This window comes from Drosophila ficusphila, unplaced genomic scaffold (genome assembly GCF_018152265.1).
Source record: "Drosophila ficusphila isolate 14025-0441.05 unplaced genomic scaffold, ASM1815226v1 contig_791, whole genome shotgun sequence".
NCBI classification, from domain to species: Eukaryota; Metazoa; Arthropoda; class Insecta; order Diptera; family Drosophilidae; genus Drosophila; species Drosophila ficusphila.
Genome location: NW_025064737.1, coordinates 15,207,038 through 15,225,847, shown reverse-complemented (window position 1 = coordinate 15,225,847; position 18,810 = coordinate 15,207,038). Strand labels below are relative to the sequence as shown.

At 41.3% G+C, this 18,810-nt stretch overlaps 1 protein-coding gene across 2 annotated transcripts in view; it reads left to right on the top strand.

Moving 5' to 3' along the window:
• Positions 1 to 5,330: 5,330 nt before the first annotated feature.
• Positions 5,331 to 18,810, top strand: part of LOC108092123 (hemicentin-1) — an 82,786-nt gene continuing 69,306 nt past the window's right edge. Inside the window, exon 1 of one of the 2 annotated variants that reach the window (XM_017191624.2) lies at positions 5,331 to 5,519. The gene's annotated coding sequence lies outside the window, so the exon portion shown is untranslated. Of the gene's footprint in view, positions 6,266 to 18,810 lie in introns of both variants that reach the window. The other variant, XM_017191623.2, reaches the window with a different exon arrangement.

Here is an 18,810-nt window from a genome sequence, read left to right as displayed (position 1 = left end):
TTGGAAAATAGTAGAGTAACTAAAAAAAGGGAGGGGAAAACGCAGTGAAAGGCGACGGAGACGGAGACACTCTTCTGACTGACAGCATACTGCGAAGAGAAAACTTTGCGTTTTGCCTAAGTGACGACGTGCGACAAGCGGCGGCATTTGGCCAAAAAAGATCTGGCCAACACTGGGAAAAAGATGGGATTACTAAAAAAATATAAAAAAATTGTTTCCTAGCATACCGGAATGGTAGTTATTTAATTTATTAAATTTTAAACAAGTACATCCGTATTTTAATTGTAAATTGCAAAATCAAGAATTTGATTAACCGAAAATTATTAATTTGTATCAGACAACAAAAATGTTTTAAAATCATATTTAAGCTAAAATTTTTTAAGATAAAAGTGAACAAAAATTTTCTTTAAATAAACCGATGTAATAAGTTTAAATTCCGTTTTTATTTTATATCCTAAAGGAATAAGAAATCTAAGTTTTTAATTATAACAGCATTTTTTGCTCAGTGATCTATTCTGCTACATCAATCCGTCGCTGCTTGCAACTGTGTTTGTCCTTCTCCTGCTTGGACTTTTAATATTTAAGGAAGCCTGGTCCTGCTCGGTGTCCTGGAGGTGTCCACCGTCCACCGTCCATCGTCCGTCTGCCGCTGCTGCTTTTGCTCGCCTCACTGGCTGCTAACAGCAGCAATGGCAACGGCAACAGCAAGAGCAACAACACCAACACACACACACACACATACAGACACAGCAGGAGCATGTGTAGAAAGTTTTTGTTGCAAGGACTTGGTTACACCTCTGCGGCTGGCTGTGAATCTGGATTGCAGCAATAAGGAGTTGCCGTCGCCGCTGCTGCTGTTTCCTTTTAGTTTCAACTCCCCCTGCCTTTAGTTTGCAGTTTTTTTTTTTGCAAGTTTCGGTAAACTTGCCACTTGGCCAGAAAGCAGAAGACTTGTCCCCGCCGTGCTCCCAATGGAATGTATCTCAATGTGTGGTAAAATAAATTTACAGCTTGACCAAAAGGAAGCAAGATACAAGGGCACGCGAAGGACCAAAAAGAGTTGGCCAGAACACATCGAATTGGAAATGTTCTCTAAGATTTCCTATAACTGTAGAGAAGTTTTTGTTAAAAGAAACAATTGGAAAGGTTACGATTCTTTAGCATATTACAATCATGCGGCATTTGATTATTGATGAATTAATTTCAAATGATTAACATTAAACATTTTTATCTGATAATTAAATTTGTTAAACAAGCTAGCTGTTAACTTTATTAAGTATTTATATTTATATAAAATTTCAAGCTCCATATCCATCTCGTCTTCTCAGTTCCACACCAAATCCTTTTAAGTGAAGCAGGCGTTAATCATTCCAATGGTTCTCCACGTGGTGCTCATGCATTCGAATATCTTACCTGGTAAATAATTAACTGATAACTTTTTAGCCTGGCAAAGGACAAGGCAATCCTTTGAGTACCCTTCGGTCAGTTTGATGTGCGCCACGTTTCAGCTGAACCCGTTCGGTTTCTGTGGTTACTATTTGAAGTTTTGATTAATTAATGAGTGAAACCCATCTGAGGTTGGACCGGCAGAGGTTGAAAAAGGTATCAATGACTGGGCCCTTGCAGGCTATAATTTCGTTTTGCTTGTTATTCATTAGCACTCCATCAGTAACCTTATCCAATTTGAGTACGGCGCACCCAATTCGATTCGTCTCTCCGGTTTAATTGAGTGTTTGATTTAATTATAGACCATTTACATGCCGTTGTGTTACCGCTGATGGTGCTGCATCATTAAGCATTGATTACGAAAGCTGATTAATTAGTTGTCCTGCCGGCACACATACGCACACAAACACGCCTATACTTTTGACAATGCATCAAAAGTGCGTTATAATTATGTAAATGTGGCTCGCAGCGCAACGTGTTCGCATGCGAAATGCGAATTGCGTTTGGTTGTCGGGCTAATTGTGATTATGGGGCTCGGGATATCCAAGGGCGGTTAGCAAAATGCAGGTTTGAGCCACCGCCAAAAGCTTTCCGATGCACCAGTTCAACTTTTAATGACAAAACGTTGAGCGGCGCTTAGCCCTAACTTTCCCCTGGCTCATTTCAGTTCAGCTCACTTTGGTTTCTGCAGTTAGCCAGAGCACTTCAAAAAATATATTGTAAATAAACCAACATATATTAAAACTCATAAGCAAAATAAGCCTGTACTGGTGGCGGTAGGTATTCAATTATTTTCAAGCTAGAAATTCAATTTTTAAATAGTTCTAGAGTCCTAATTGAGCCTTAATTGGCACAACCCTTAATTGGCACAAATTTAATTAGGCGTTGCCAGCTATTTTCGACAGTGTGGGTTCATCAGAGAGCGGTGGCCACAAAAACCGCCGTCTCATGATTTAAATTTAATGCAACTTTTGCTTTATAGCCAAACTGTCGCACACACATACACATATAGAGGAACACAGGCAGCCGCACACCCCTACACACACATTAATGTAAAAGCTATAAAGTCATGTGCAACACCATTGCCACTTCCTGGCAATTCCTGGTGGCAACAGCAGTGGCAGGAGCAGCTGCAGGAGCGGCAGGAGGAGCAGGATCAGCTGCCGGTTCGGGACTCTCTGGCAGCTATTTGGTCACTGCACTTAGTGCACTTCCTTTGCTCGCATTGCTGGGGTTTTTCGCCAGCCAGGGAAAAACGGTGGAAGGCGAAAAGGGGGCGGACCAGCAGTGGGTTAAGGGTTTTTTAAACCTGCTACTCATTACCGATATGGGTTAATGGGAATATGGGTTCGGAACAGCTGTAATAAAGGAGGGGAAATCCGCTGTGATTAACTAGAATCTCTGTAAGCTGAAGGGAGAAGATTTCCGTTTATTTAAAATGTTAACCAGTTTCCATTCTGGATTCTGTATAAATTAATCATGTTTTTGTAAAGAAATATTATTTATTTAAGTACAAACTAATTTTAAAAGTTGGAAGGGCTAGTAAAATACACATGTAAGACTAACTAATAAAGGGATTTTTAATTGTAAGTTTTAATCTCTTAACTACAAGTGATTTTAAAGCTTTAATTTCAGCAGTTACTGGGTATCAATGAGGTCCCCATTCCACCTGCAATTGCTTAGATTTCGGCTGATTCTGGTGCTGCTTCTCTCGTTGCTGTCGCCTGATGAAATGCCATGCTTGGCGGTTGAGCGTTGAGATTTTTGCAGCAGGAGAAGACCGACAATCTACGCCACATACGAAACTGCATTTGTGTGAGTATCGTCCTGGGTGTTTACGTGTATATGTGTGTTTTTGTGTGTGTGTGTGATGGAATTTTGCAGTTTTAGTTAATGTTTAGCCAGCGAAATTTTGGCCCAAAGAATGTCATGTTGAGCAGCCAAATACTTTGACATCATCAGCACACATACGAGGATATCTCAATCTTAGTGTGGAAAATAAAGAGAAACAGTTGTGTGTGTGCGTGTGTGTGAGTGTGGACAAAAGTGGTTTAGTGCTATTTTCATTTCGGCATTGGATTTGCCATTAGAGCTTGGCGAAGCGTGTAAATGAAATTTGATAAGATTAGGCTGTGCAATTGTTGCAGTGGAACCTCTGCGTCCTTTCTTTCCATTCTTTGAGTCCTGGCTCTTTCGATTCGGGAGCTTTCTTTGAGTGGTATAAGAGTGAAACCGTTGGAATTTTGAAAAAATCCCATTCATGCCAAGCGAAAAGTTTCGCGTTCCACAATTCGTTCGGCTTTTTCGTGGGTTTGGGGCGCATGTCTGTCGAATCCACGGTTTCGAAATCGAAATGAGAGCCGGAGAAAGTCGAGAGAAAGCGGCAGAGAGTTACGAACATTGGGTCTCGTGGTCCCATGTCAACTTACACGCTTACACCCCATTGTAGTAGACTTTTTTTGTAAGCGGTGTGGTACGTGATTTCGACGGTGGTGTAGGTTAAGTTGTAGCGGTTACATTTTTTGGCCTGCAACTTGGCGAATTAGCAAAGAAATCTTGTTAATGAATGACTTGGCTTGGGGATAATCTTTGTTTAAACTCAGTTACTATCTAAACTATTGATAAAGTAAAACCAAAGTTTTATTAGCTATATTCTGCTTCTTCCAATATCTATAATGATTTTCTTAATTTATTTTTGTATGTTTTGGTTCTTTTCTGGACTTGTAGCTATTACTATCGTTTCATTTTTTTAAGTTGCAAGTATATGTTCATATATTAATAGGACTGTTATTGTAATTTGTGATCCTTGACTGGCTGCCTTGACCAGCGAAGCTGCAGTAACTGTGAGATGCTCTTGGTAACCGCTTTTTGGAGCTCTCATTCATCTAGGGAGAGGCGGTATCAAAAAAAGGAAAGCCAGAGAGAGTTGGATAGAGAAAGCAAGAGCGGGAAAGTGCAAGGGGTTCCACAGCAATGCGTGGTGGAACATGTTTGTAAAAGGTTCCAAAGGGCAGGAGGGTGTTGAGGTAGGACCGACATAATACAACTGGTGCAAAGTTAAATTGTGATCTAATATACTAGTAAGTTTCAAAATCGAAATCATAAGACTTAACCTTTTTTAAATAAAGAGAATACTTTTATGATTAAATTACTAATATCAAATGGGTAACTATTTTTACTACATTTTTTAAAAAACGTTAAAAGGTTGATTTCGACAAAGACCTACATATTATAATATTTTTTTTTCGTAAAATGAAATCCTTTAAATCAGTAGAATTCAGAAGGGTTTTAACACAAATTTAATATTGAGAGCCAGCGAGTAAAAGTTGTAGATTTATGTAAACCGATAATGTGGAATAAAATATATTATTAAAAAAATAATTTCGCAAAATTTTATTGTTTAGCTTGGCACCTTCCTTTTGATCTTATACTCCTATTGATAGTTTATGTTTAGCTGACAAACTTGACAAGTCAAGTTCATGTGGCATCCACGGAGCAAAGCTTATCCACCACTTGGCTTCCACAAACCAAAAAAGCAAGCGGCTTTGCTATTTTACCCCCAAAACTCTTATAATGCCAGTGTTAGCCGCTCGCTCGCTCGCTTTTCGATTTCGAACCGGCGACAAGCGTTGGCCCACTTACAGGGCTCACACACACACACACAAACGCTGGGGAATCCAAAGGATTCGACTGTTCGGCAGTTCGAAAGTGCGCGACACGAAGTTGAGCCGAAGGATCCGCATCCGAATCGCGGAGGGCGATGGCGATGGCAAAAGTGGCCAAAGCCACGAATGAATGGCCAGGCGCTTTAGTACTGAAAAGGTCGTGGATTTGTGTAGTTGTCGTGCTCCGTTGTCGCTGTTTGTCTCGTTCTCGTTGTCGTGTTGTCGTTGTCGTTGTCGCCGACGTACGGCCATCGCATCGCATCGCAATCGCAATCGCCTCACATCGCGTAGCCGCAGTGTTGACCGTCCGCATACGCAAAACTGGCGAACGAAGCAGGGCAGCTATAAAAAAATCACAAGAAACAAGTGCCGCCAGCTTCAGTTGTAGCATATCGAAATCCCAAAAAAGTATATCCTATTTGTTGATTGTTGAATCCTGCAAAAGGAGAGCAGTGCACGTGCTATAGAAACATCTTAAACGCCTGCGTTAAGTTTCTGGATGTGTGTTGTTATGCAAATCGCGTCCTTTTTTGGCTTGAGGCAACAATACAACAGTGAGTGTGTGTGAGTGCGTGCGGTTGGAGTGTGGAGTGTGGTGGTGTGGTGTGCGCTTGTGTGTGTGGTGTATGTGCGTAGCAAACACGGTGTGTATGAGCGCTGCTGTACGCGCCCACAATGCATAAATCAAAATACACATTATTGAGTCATAAATAAAGTTCGCATCGGCTGCTACTTTAAATATTGGCCCCGCGGCTGGGCGGCGATTCCGAAGACGAGAAAGTTACCAGTTAGCAGTTAGCAGCAGCAAACGCAAGGCCGCCGAAATCGAAATTTATGCCTCGCACCCGCCAAATACTTTGCCATATTTTTTGCTCAATTGCCTGCCGCCGATCCAAAAAACCCGCCTGCCATCTTCTCGCTCCTCGCCTCATTTTGTATGATGTGTGCGTCTCGCTGGCTGCATAAAAAGCGCTCAATGCCAACACGCCCTCGACAGCAGCAATAAGCAATAAGCACAGCGGCAACAACTCCATCGGCGAACACACAGTGGCCCAAAACCCTGCGGGCTGCTTTTATTACAAAGGCCGTAAAAAAAGCGCCGAAAAGCGGAGTAAACGCCACAGCAAAAAGGATACAATACGGCCGAAACAGGGGTAAGTGCAAGTGGGGATACGAGTAAATATCTACCAAAATAAACATGTACACCATACTTTGTACTTTATATCCGCCTAATCTGAAGTCGAAGGCGAACGGCCCAAAGGTCGTGCATTAAAAACAGAAACAATTATTCCCATCAGCTTGATGGAATCTGATGGTAGTAATAGGTAAACAAATCAAGGCACAACAAAGAGTCTAAATATTTGAAGTAAATTCTGGCTCTACTACGGAATAGAAATTTAGAAATGAAATAAGTGAAAGCATTCAATAGAGGAATCCGAAAATGGATTGTATTTGTAGCAAGTAAATATTCATGAAATTTAAGTCATAGGCACCAATTCGAAGAAAAATATAATGTGGCTTAAAAACAATATGCATATCTTATTTAAGAAGAAATACATTTTGGACTATTTGACATGATATGCTTTACCGAGAATTTAAGTAAGCAATAAGAACAAATAAATCCTTATTGTTTAATATTTATAGAAAAGCTTTGCTTTCTAAAAATCTCGTTTTGTCAGTCTTATTTTATATATATACTTATTTGTTGGGACTCTGTCAGCAAGCAAAAGCGAGTTATGTTCTCGACTTGGCTGAAAATCGCAGCTGATATATTTGAAGCCACAACACGAAAGTGGGTCGTGCGAAACGAGTGAAACTTACAATTTGTCTGCGACTGTGTCAGGGATAATATTTCCCATTGCCTTTGATCATTTTGTTGACGCCGGCGTGTCAGTTAGTCAGTCTGCGAAGTGCGTTAGTCTATCTCGAGGAGACGCAAGCCATGGAAATCATATTAAAATGCTGTCGGTGCATAACCTACTTTTTATTTTTATATATATGCCACACTCACACACACGAAATAGTATACAACCGAGTGTGTCTCGCACCCACTCGCATTGAGGATGGTAGTTGGCAGTTGTGTTGGTTGTTTGTGTGTTGCATTCCCACATATATTGTTGTCGTTTCACTTTTGCTGAGCACGTCTTCGCATGAGGATATGGAGGAATCCTCCTTTGCCCGGGATTTGGTATGGGTTTTCGGGGCTGCAGGCGCTTGCCAAATGCGCTTTGTTGCCGCCATTGTCAACATGGCCAGAAAGCTGGAGCGGCAGCAGGAAATTTTTGCATTTTTCGGCTCAGTCAGCGCAACGTGGCTTGGCAATGGGCCAGAAGGCGAGAAGGAATGCCGAAGGGGCTGCTATCTCGTCTCTGATTTTCTGCACAGCTTAAATTATTAAAAGGCTGGCTTGGTCCGAAAAACTTAAGGCGTCTCGCATAAATCAAGCTGGCCAGGGGACAACCTGGCGTATGCGCAACTTTAATAACATGAGCAGCAGCTGCAAAAGTTTCGCCTGTCGTTGGGGGGCAAGTTTAATGCAGCATGTAAATATTGCCATGACACACGAAAACTTTCACTGGCCCTTTGTTGACAGGCTCTCGAGGACAACGGCTGAAAGGATACGAGTGTGCGTGTGTGTGTGTGTAGACAGCCGAGATTTATGAGCCCAAATGGAAGACGGAGCGTGTGACTCGCATCAAACTAGGAGTGAAAAGTTTCACAATTAATTTTAATAGTTAATAGCGGAACTCTCTCAGCGGGTTTATGGCGTTTCCTATTTAAACCGAAGTTTGCTGAGAAACACAGGCTTTATGTCAGTAGATCTTAGTAGGAAAGTGAGATTAATTTTGACTAAATATATGCTCAAACAAATAAATTTTTAAATTTACTCTCTAAGCAAATATATTTTTTATTAATATCAAAGATATTGTTTAATAAGCAAACAGTCAGATAAATTTATCCTTAATTAATGTTGTTACGATTTTAAAAGCCAGTCTCATATATCAAAAAGTAATTACGTTTTCTGAAAAAATAAAAACAATGTTCAACGCTATTTAAATCATGCGTTTCGTTTTGTTAAAACGATCCCATGCCGCCACTTAAAAGGCCTTTAAAAACCCAACCTCGGCATATCACATTTCAAAGCAAAGAAGAACAGAAATCAAAGCTTTGGCTGTACAAAGCCAAATAATCCATCAAGTGGCATTAACTTGAAACAATAAATTTCACACACAGCTGCAGAGGTAAGCCCAACCCAGCGTATTTTACAAACAACTCGAGCTCGGGCACTTGAAGTGCTTGACAACTAATCAGGTTTCAAATGCCTAAGCACACACGCACGCACACTGAGCGAAAAAAGGTAAACGAATCCCCTAGCAAGGGGGAAATAAATCCGTTGTGAGTGTCGGTAATCAAAGCTGCTTACAACCTGCGCTTTTATTGTACTTTATGGGAAATCTGGATTCGGTATTGGGGAATGGCGATGCGAATTTAATTTTTCGCCTAATGCATTTGGTTTCAGTCTAGACTGGTTGTGTGTGGGCCGATTGAGTTTCGTTGCTGAAAAATCCATCACAAGTTGTGGGTGGATCCAAATCGGATAGGACCTTAATAATTGATTGAGAACCCTAACCAGGAAAATGTTTAGAATTTTTGTTGGCCTTACATGGCTTCTGGCTTATACTTGTAATTAAATGAATGCTTAACTTAATAAGCAGCCGAAAGCAAAGAAAAGTTTTATTCGAACTATTACAAGACCTTTTCTTAGTTTCAATACATCGTGCAGCAATTAGAGTTTTACTCCAGACATTTTACTTTTGACCAGCTTCCATGGCTCGGCGTTCTTTACTTCCGCTCCAATCAAACTTAATCCCAATTCGAGTGCAGCATTCACCAATTTTTTTAAGCTCTCCTTTCTGGAGTTTCTTTTGGTGCTTCTTCGATTTCACAGTCATTATGGCTCAAAATTAGCACAAATTGTTTTGAAATGTGAAGCCATGCGTTCACTCCGGCGAATGTTAATCCGGAATCCGGAATCCGAGCCTCCGATTCCGTGCTCATGCCAATCAGCAGCCAAAGGCAGCCAGCAATTTTTTTTACAAAATAATTGAAAAGGCTAATGTACTTTCGATGTTGACCAGTACACAAAAATAAAAGAAGCCCGTCGGGCGGGGAGCCATAAAAAAGCAAAACGTAAAGGAAGACATTTAGGTTGAGCAGAAGGTAGCTGCAGAATATGAACCCATTCAAATGGTCGACCCAAATCTGCTATGAGGAAAATAAAGAAATGCAACAGCGTGAAAAGTGAAAGAGCAACATGAGCTCGAAATCCACGACCAGAGCTTGACTGGCATAGCCAGAAATATAGAACCATTTCCACTATAAACAAAAAAAAGAGTATAAGGATTAGAGAAAGAACGTGGTGATATATTCAAATTGCTTATTTTAATTGCTTATTTATACTTGTTTAAGTGGAGACAAGTTTGAAATTTAATATAATATATTTATATTTCTTTCCCATGTGCAAAGCATTCTTGGTAACATATAGGTGATAAATTAGATTAAATAGGTTTTAAGTTTTATAGTAAAGTAAAGACCAAACAAACCTGAGCAATTTTTCTTACCTTCATTTTTCAAAGCGCTGTTTCCCTGTTTCCATCATATCGTAAAACTATAAAAGCCCTGACAGTTAGTTATGCAAAGTGTATTAAAAGAATCGTCTAGCTGGGAAACTTTCACTCGCTCCCACTCTTTTTTTTGTATCCTTGGGGCTCTTTTACTTTCCTCCAGTTTCCTTCTGCGTTTACCGTTGGCATTGTGTGCGCATAATAGCCTGAAATTAAATCAGCGAGCGCGTGGGTAACTTAAAATAATAGCCATTGCTTATGTTTAAGTAAAATATGTACTTTGTGTACGAAATAAGTGACCAGGATGGAAGCATGGACCACGAAGCGAAACTACTGCAGCTGCTGCGTCCTTTTCTATCCTTTTTTTTTTTTTGATTTCAGGCAGCCTGCTTATTTCCGTTTCCGCTTGGCCAACTGCTCGCTGCCTGCTGCTTGCTGTCAGCTGCATTTTTTATTAGCAGCTCACCGCTGTGGCACATTATTTAGACCGCTCCACTTTCCCTCCATCGCATTCCGTTTTATTACCGCATTTCCATGGCGCTCAGTAATGGAAGCGGTTAAAAGCTTTGCCTAATTTTTAGCCGCAGTTTCGCCGGGATTATCGCTGGCTAAGAACAAACAAAAATCAGGCTGCACTATAATTTAAGCCTGTCCAGTGTCCGGTTTTTCTGTCCCTATTGACACTGTCTAATGCCTGTAATTCTCGTTCTGCTGGACATCATTTGTAAGGGAAAAGTGTCAGTGGGACTGTGAGGCAGATATATTTCAATAATAATAATTAATAAAACGAAACTGAGACTCCGACTGCTTGGCCCTATTGATTTATGGCCCTCGGTAAATTGTGGCACTTAGTGTAATTGTTTATGTATATGCCAAGGGTTCCACAAATGGGACTAGAGCTGCCACTTGATTAGCCTTCCCTCACCTGGAAATTTATCTGTAGTTGTACTTCTGATATACCCTGGTAAATAGCACAAGCATATATATTTCCACAAATTTAATTATCATTTCAATTGAATTATTTATTTGCATTGGAACAATGCTTGCCATTGCAGCTGTTAATTTATAGTCAATATCTTCAGACTTTATTTAAACTACGTGGCTATAAGATTTTTACAAGTTGAATTGTTGTATTCAGTAAAAATTAAATACCAAGATTTAAGTTTTTGTCAGTCATTACTTGAGTGTTATTTGTTGTTTGAATCTCTCTCTTCCCCTTACTTACTCGTTTATTTGCTTTCTTTTTAATTCCCTATATAAATCGATATTATCATGAGCAGAAAACTATTGAAGCCCACGTTTGAAAACATTTACTCTTCCAAAAAGTACGAAGATAAACCACAGAAAGGCAAACATGCGAGTGGAATGAAAAAAAGCGGACTTTTGGCATATGAAATGAGCAAATAAAAGAGACATTCAATTATCTAAAAAGCAAAACAAATATGAAAATTAATTTGACATGTTTGACATTTTGGGCAAACACGGGCATGAACATCAAAGGGGCGCTGGGGGAGTGGTCGACTGAGAGTGACAGAAATGCCAGAAAAACATTTGATTAACCCAGATAAAAGGAAAGCGGGGAAAGGAGGTAAAAGGTGAGGGGAAAATGGCGTGACAAACGCTTAACTCTTTAATCAAGGATTCTTTTTGACCCACAAGTTCGGCTAATTTTCCGGCCAAATGTGAGCATTCTCCATTGCCCTTCTCTCGTTTCGCGAAGAGTTTTCTTTGCCGTTTTTGGCGCTTTTCCTTTTGGCTTTGGCCATAATTTCTATGCGCGAGTCACGCAAACTTTCTGCGTCTCGAGTGTCCCCCTGTATCTATGTATCCGTGTATCTATGTATCTGGGCGTCTGAGTGTTTGTCACGCATGAAGCGCTGACAGCAAAGCAAACAGCAAACAGTGAACACTGAACAGTGAACAGCTAACAGCAAACAGCAAACACACGGTACGAGCGAACTATTAAAAGCAAACAGGCTCCCACACACGTACAAAACTAAAGCGGGGCCTAAAAAGTGTGTGTGCGAAAGCAAGGACATTGCGAAAGGATTTTTTTCGCAATAAGCGACAGAGGCCACAATGTTTTGCTTTTGCTGTTGCTGTTGCTGTTGCTGTTGCTGTTGCTGTTGCCGTTGATGATGATTATGGTGGCCGAGAAAGAAGAAAAAGAAGAAAAGCCAGCGCGGCAGCAACAAAATATTTCCTGTCTGCGCTTAAAGATTTCCCAGACACACACACAAACATTGGCGAAAAACCACCTAGCCTCGAGTCCTGAAACTGAAAGCGCGTTGCATGTCACCGACCCTCTCTCTCCCTCCTCGCCACGCCCCCTTTTCCACCCGCCGAGCCACGCCCACATCCGTCTGCTTAGGCCTGGAAAACTGGCTTGGAAAAACTTTTGCGACGCATATGAAAATGATGCCAGCACACGCATGAGTGTGCATGTGTGTGTCTGTGTGTGTGTGAGTTGGCGAGCACATCATTTTTTGCCACTGCTGCTGCCGTCTTCAGATATTATTTTTTTATTTTTTCCATACCCTTAAAGGAGGTCCCTTTATGTTTTAAAAAAGAGCAGACGAATCATATAAATAAAAGGAAATCATATGTCAAATATATATTTAAGTGCTTGCATTCTAAAACATATTTTCATTACAATTTCATTTAATTTAATTTACAATTTAAGGATGTTGCATCTCCCCAAAGTATTTTTTACAAAGTTAAACAACAAACCAAGTACAAATTTTAAGCAAGCCAATCAACATAATTGGAAGGGTATTTTGAGGTTCATTTAGCTCGCCTTTCCTGTCGGAATATACATATTTTTCCGCAATTTACCGCGCCATCAAAATAAAGTTGAAGTTGACTGTTGCCTGTCTTTGCCGTTGGCAAAAATGAGAAGAAACCAACGAGCCTTCTTTTTTATATTTTATTGACGCCCCTGTTTGTTTTTTGTCTGCCGTGAACATCGTCTGTATTTGCCTTGCCATTTGACTGTCTGATAAATTTAAACTTTTCATATTTGAAATTTCTTTGAAGGCGGGAGAGTTTTGCATTTAAATTAATCCCGGCCCAAAGTGAAATTTGTGCTACTTTTTCGGGTTAGAGTTTGAGCCACTAACTAAGCTCTAATGCCAATAGAGCCACATACATATTGCCCCTTTTGGCTTTCACTTCATATTTCCATAATACACATAAATAAAGTCATTTTGCCCCACTAATACCCACTCTTTCGAGCACACGCAAAAGCCGAAAGTTGGCCAAAAAAAAATCAGGAAAAAAATGTATAGAGTGAAGAGAAAAGTTTTGGTAAAAGTTTTTTACCTAGCTTTCGAATCGAAGCGTAATCAAAGCAGCCGAACACAAACAAATGCTAATGCCAGGACTTAGTTTTCGGGTAATGATGTCGACGTATGTGTGTGGTGTTCGGTGTAATGGTGTGTGTGTGTGTGTGTGCGTTGGGGTGCATTGGTGTGGGTGAAGCGCGTGTGAGACGCTAAAGGAAACGACAGCCAGTTACGTGACTTTTATATTCTCAACGCATTTTTCCCCAAACACACACACACACATGGAGCGCAACTAACTCACCGAAAAGGATTTGTGCAGCGGGCTGGGGAATAGAGTGTTTTATCCTGATATGCTGCTCTTGCCTGACCGACTGAGCCAACTTTATATAAGCCATTTTTCGAAGGGGGCGCTGCTGTCAAAGGCAAAGGTCAAGTCCGCCGGTTGAGTGCCTCTCGCTTGCTTATGCGGTGACATGTTCGAAGGACGAAGGATGGAGGTTGGAGGATGGGGGGGGACGCGAAGGACGTGACCGGGATGAGGATCAAGGAGTGCTCAGTGCAGCATTAGTCGCCTACCAGCTGCCAGTTGCTGTTAGGCAAATCAATGTAAATGACTCTGATTCTCTCGGTCTCTGGCTAATTATAAAACTCACGGGCGGGCGCAACACCTTCTGTCTCAATTAGGCCAATTTGTCCAAGTCATTAATGTCAATTGAGAGAGCGAGCAGCACAAGTGTGGCAAATGACAATGAATAGACAAAAAGGGCGGGCGCGAAACGCACAACCAAGGACGAGAAAATTAGCGCATGACTTTCAGGCGTAAAATTGAAAATCATTGCAGCAACACCTGACGCCTCGCATTACGTGATTTTCGTTTATGATTCGCGCTTACTTTAACTGCTTGCCCGCATTCCCCATTTCCGTTTCCGCTTTTCTGTTTCCGCTCGGCGCACTTGTCCTCGAGTCTCGGGCTATAAAAATGAATATTTATGCGCCCTGCCACAGACATAAATATGTTGATATTCGTGCACATAATACCAGCGATATATGGCCCTCACACACGACCGGTTGGCATTCATCAAATCGCATCGATTATTGTATATGTGGAGCAGCAGCTACAGCAGCATTGGAATTTTCCACCACCCACCCAGCATCCCCTCCCCCTATCCAGTAACACCCCCCTTCTCCTACGTCATTTGTCATGGCAAGGAGGAACACAGAGGAGCAATGGTGATTTATCATATTTACCTTGGCCGCACAAGCTGTACATGCACAGGTGCAAGGGTTCAGGACCCTAATGCAATTTGTTTCGCGCTCTGGCTGTCGAGCATTTTATGGCCCGGACTAGAAACACAACCCGGCTAAGAGCACTCTGCACCCCACACGTGCATGTATGTGCTAGTGGGTGTGTGAGGGAGTGTGCGTGTGTGCTTTGCATTCATTTAAGTGCTTTGCATAATATTTAAGAGAAGACGGGGCAGATAATGCAGATCTATGGGGTCACGTCCTATCATTATGCTGTCAAAGATATAAAAGATTGTCATCTAATCCAGGTATTGAAAGGATGAATGATGCATCGAGGTTCAAGGTTTGCTATTTTTAAACTATTATGGAAAAGTAATTGAAAGGGGTGGCTCTAAAGTGTTATTTAGTGTTTTTTGGTGAGTGTGTAAGATACTTCCTTCATTTTGATGGCTATAAATTTAAAGTTCTTACTTGTTTTATATATGGTACTTCTTCATAATTTGAAGTTTGTGTTAGAAATATTCTTTATTTATTCTTAATCTACCTAGCATTCTCTGTAATTCAATAAAACCACTGCATTTCCCTTGCAAACTGGCTAAAGCACTTGCCACAATTCTCATGCTTTTGGCGGCAAAGAAAAACAGAACTTAATAGCCATCGCTGTTGCTGCGAAAGCAACTTAGTATTTGAGAGGAGCTTTCTGCGGAACACTGCTACATTATTGTTCCCCTTAGAGGGAGCATAAAAAAAGAGGGAATGCCGCAGAAATAAGAAGGAAAATCATGAATAAGTGAGTGCAATCAATGCCAGAATGTTTGCGGACCAAGAGAAATTCGAGCGTGTTTTCGTGTGTAAGTGAGTTTGTGTTTGCATACGTGAAGAGCTTAAAACGATTTGTAGCCTTTAATGCGCCCCGTGGCCTGACATAAGCGAGTCCTGTACGAGACACACACGTGGCACTCACATCCTTGCCGCTCCTCGAAGTCCTTCCCCGAAGTCCTTCGTCCTCAGCCATCCTGTTTTGTGTTTTATGCGACACGTTTGGTAATTCGATAGTCCGTTGCGTACACATTTAAATGGCAAGCTTACACAATTTACCAAAATACCCACCCACCCAACTCGCCATCTTATTTGTTTGCCTTTGCCTGGGAAATCGATTATTCAATTTCGGTCATACCCGACGATTGATTTTGATTGATTCGCTCACATATCGAATGACGCTGTTTGGCTGCTCTGTTAATTTGCATCAATTTCGGTCATCTAATTTGATTTGATTAATGTGATTAATGCGTCCACTCTCCCTGGGTTTCTATCCCAACGCGAAAGGGGTTGTCCAAAGGTGAAAGGAGAAAGGTGACAGGAGGAAAAGCGGAGTATCGGGGTATGGGAGAACGAGAAGCTGGGCGAAAAGAGTGCCAACTGGCTGATGGGTTTGTCAGTTGGCATCAAAGTGTTTTAGTTTGTTTGGCGTCCAAATTGGTAGGGCGGCTGGCACTTTGCAAACACACCTCTTTCAAACATATCAGCGTCTAAATCTGCCAGTCGCTCCATTTTTGGCTCACACTAACACACACACTAACACACTCTCACCCACTCGGTTGGGAAAGGCGAGAGCCAAACAATACAAAAAAGCCCAAAAGTGGGCTAACTCTGAGTGTAAAGCTACCAAAAAAAAAAAAAAAAAAAAAGGAAAGGGGAAAAAACCAAAAACGAGACAGAAACAAGGTGGAAAAATAGAGAAAACAGCAGAACAGATAGAAGAGAGCCTTTGGGCCAACTGCAAAGCCTGTCAGCCGAAAAGGAAAGGGAAAAGGATGCGAGGGTGCGGATTGGATGGGGGCACTTATGTGATAGCTCCCACTTTGACGGCGGCACCTTTTGTCTATCCATGTGTTTGGGCCCAATCACAGCACAAAAGGCCGGAAAAGAGAGAGGGCCAAGTCTTTAGGGCCCAGATACACTCGCCAAATGCCCTCCATAAATTTGCAAATAAAATTAAACATTTTCTTACCCAAATAAAATATACTAATAATAATAAATAAATTATAGAAAAATAAATAAATAAACAATTATAATAATTTTCCGCTTATGGTTTTAAATCAAAGAAATCTTTAATGTTTTCTTTTTTCTAAAAATTACCCTTGCTTAAGCCACTAATAAAAAATTATCTTCAATAAGCCGCAAAGCTTTTTTTTTGCGCATGCATTTTTAGAGGAGTCCACCGGATCGGAACGGGAAAATCTCAAGCAGGCGAAAAGTGAAAGCCAGGGAGTTTTCCCCCAACCGCTCGGCTCATTAGGCCGAAGCCGAAGCTTAATTACAGCTGGGGGAAAGCCTTCAATTTAAGATGTTGCCAGAACAGCTGCCGGTGACCACTTTCCAATGCCTAATTGGGATTTAAGGACGATGGCAAATAATTTCAATTTAATCGCCCCGCGCGAAACTTTCACCTAATTGTTAAATCAATGAAACCGAAATTCAAATACAATGCACTAATTACAAAAGTTGCGAGCTTGGCTGACGCTAATTAGGGGACAAAAGGAATCGATACCAAGAAGGAACTTGGACTTGTTTTTGTTGGCCAAGCTCAAGAATCATGAATCAGGCAAAATATGCTCGAGCATTAGCTGTGCAAATTCCAAAAGAGACTTTCGAGAGCTTTTCAATCAAGCCGGGCGTTTCAGACTGGGGCTCTCAATCCAGGACTCCGTTTGAATTTCAGTCAAATCAAACCGATATCCTCTCGGCAAACAGGAGAGCAAAACAAAAGGCAAACACAAACACGAGTGCAAAATAAAAATCGATTTCGCCGGCAGCTGAAATGCTGGCAACAAATAAAATAAACGACACATGGCTGCGAAACGGAAACTGCGAAATGCGAGCTGGGAAACAAACAGACACAAATAGACAGACAGACGGGGTTGAGACAGACGAGGCCAATAAAAAAAAAACACTGAAGAAACTGGAAGAAAAAAAAGGAAAAACCGAAGCAGAGACAGCAGGAAGGACACGTTAAGTTGCAGGATATTCTGGCCAGGACCGGCGAAAGAGTCAACGTCACTATTAGATATTGTGTTAAGGCGTCACCTTACTTTCACACCATCATTCTTCCCTTCGGGTTTTCGCAGCTTTTTCTCTCACTGAGTCGCAGACAAATTCCGAAAAGTCATGTAATTTATTTATTACCGATTGCAGATAAGCGAGCCAAGGCTACTTACAAAATGTATTAACTAATTGCTTCCCGTCAAGGTCGTTTTGTGTCACCCCCGAAATTTCGCCGCAGACCCTGAAAAATCAGATTCTCGAGGGCATCGCTTGGCAGTTCGCTGTTTGTGTCTCTGTTTCTGATAAATGAGCATATTTCCCTGCCTGTGGAAAAGCACAACAAAGTTGGCCAAAACCGAAATGATTTTAGGTTTTCTTTTTTCGGGGGCCGATTATCTTTTGGTTGGCCAGGACTAATGACCGAGGAGAGTGTGAGGCCATGACTGACGAATTAGAATGTTATTATTGTTTTTGTCGTTATCCAGAATGGTTAATTTGTGGGCCTTGATTAAATTATAATATGCGGTCATTCATTTTAACGATTTCATTGAGACTTCAAGTAAATTGTTTTGGTGTTGGCTTAATCATCTATAAATGCTCCCAAATATAAACCTAAACCACATATTTACAATTTATTACTTAAATTTAAAGAAAGATGTGACTTTTTTCAATTTGGATCCTTGATACCAATTACATTTTAGCCTCCAAATAAAGCTTTAACCGAAGGTCTAGTTTCTAAAAAAAAAAGGTGCTGAAGGTTTTTCGTTATGAATATCAATAAAATCGTTTGAATTTTTTACGAACTCAGCTTTGTTTCCGCTGCTGCTAAAAGCGAGCTGTGCGAATCGCTTTCCCCGAGGAAAACCTTCAGAGTGCAGCGACATATTGAAATTTGATGGTGGCTTTGCATCGCTCGCAAATGTCCCTGGCGGCATTAATTTTATCAAAGTCCCGCTGGCTGAATGTGTATGTGTGTGTTTATATGTTAGTGCGTCTGTTTCCGCATGTGGCAAGTAAAATTTGATCCGTTGCAACAGGACCCCTTTACAAAGGCTCCTGTCAGAGTGTGAGTGTGAGTACGCGTGTGTGTGTTAGCCCAAAGGTAAACAGCGAAGCCTGAGCCTTCCTCCAATCTGAACTGAACTGAACTGAACTCGACGGGTATTATAAATCAAAGCCAGGTGGCTGCCACGCCCACAGGCGAGGGGCGGCGTAGGCGTGGGCGGCAGCATTCTTTTCATTTCGCCTACGTGAAATTAGTTGCGTAAATCCCAACACGAGAACGCACTCGACAGCAACAAATTAGGCAAAAAGCTTATGTGAGAGGGGAATAAAAATGAAGGTAGCTGGTAAACTATGCGCTTAATAGTGAAGCGGCGTGTGCAATAAACCAGCTCAGTGCGAGCGAGATGGGGAGACCATACACACATGTGTGTGCGTTTGTGTGTATGTGAGTCGACGGGGGGCTCGTCTTTGGGGAAATTAAAGCGTGGCAAAAAG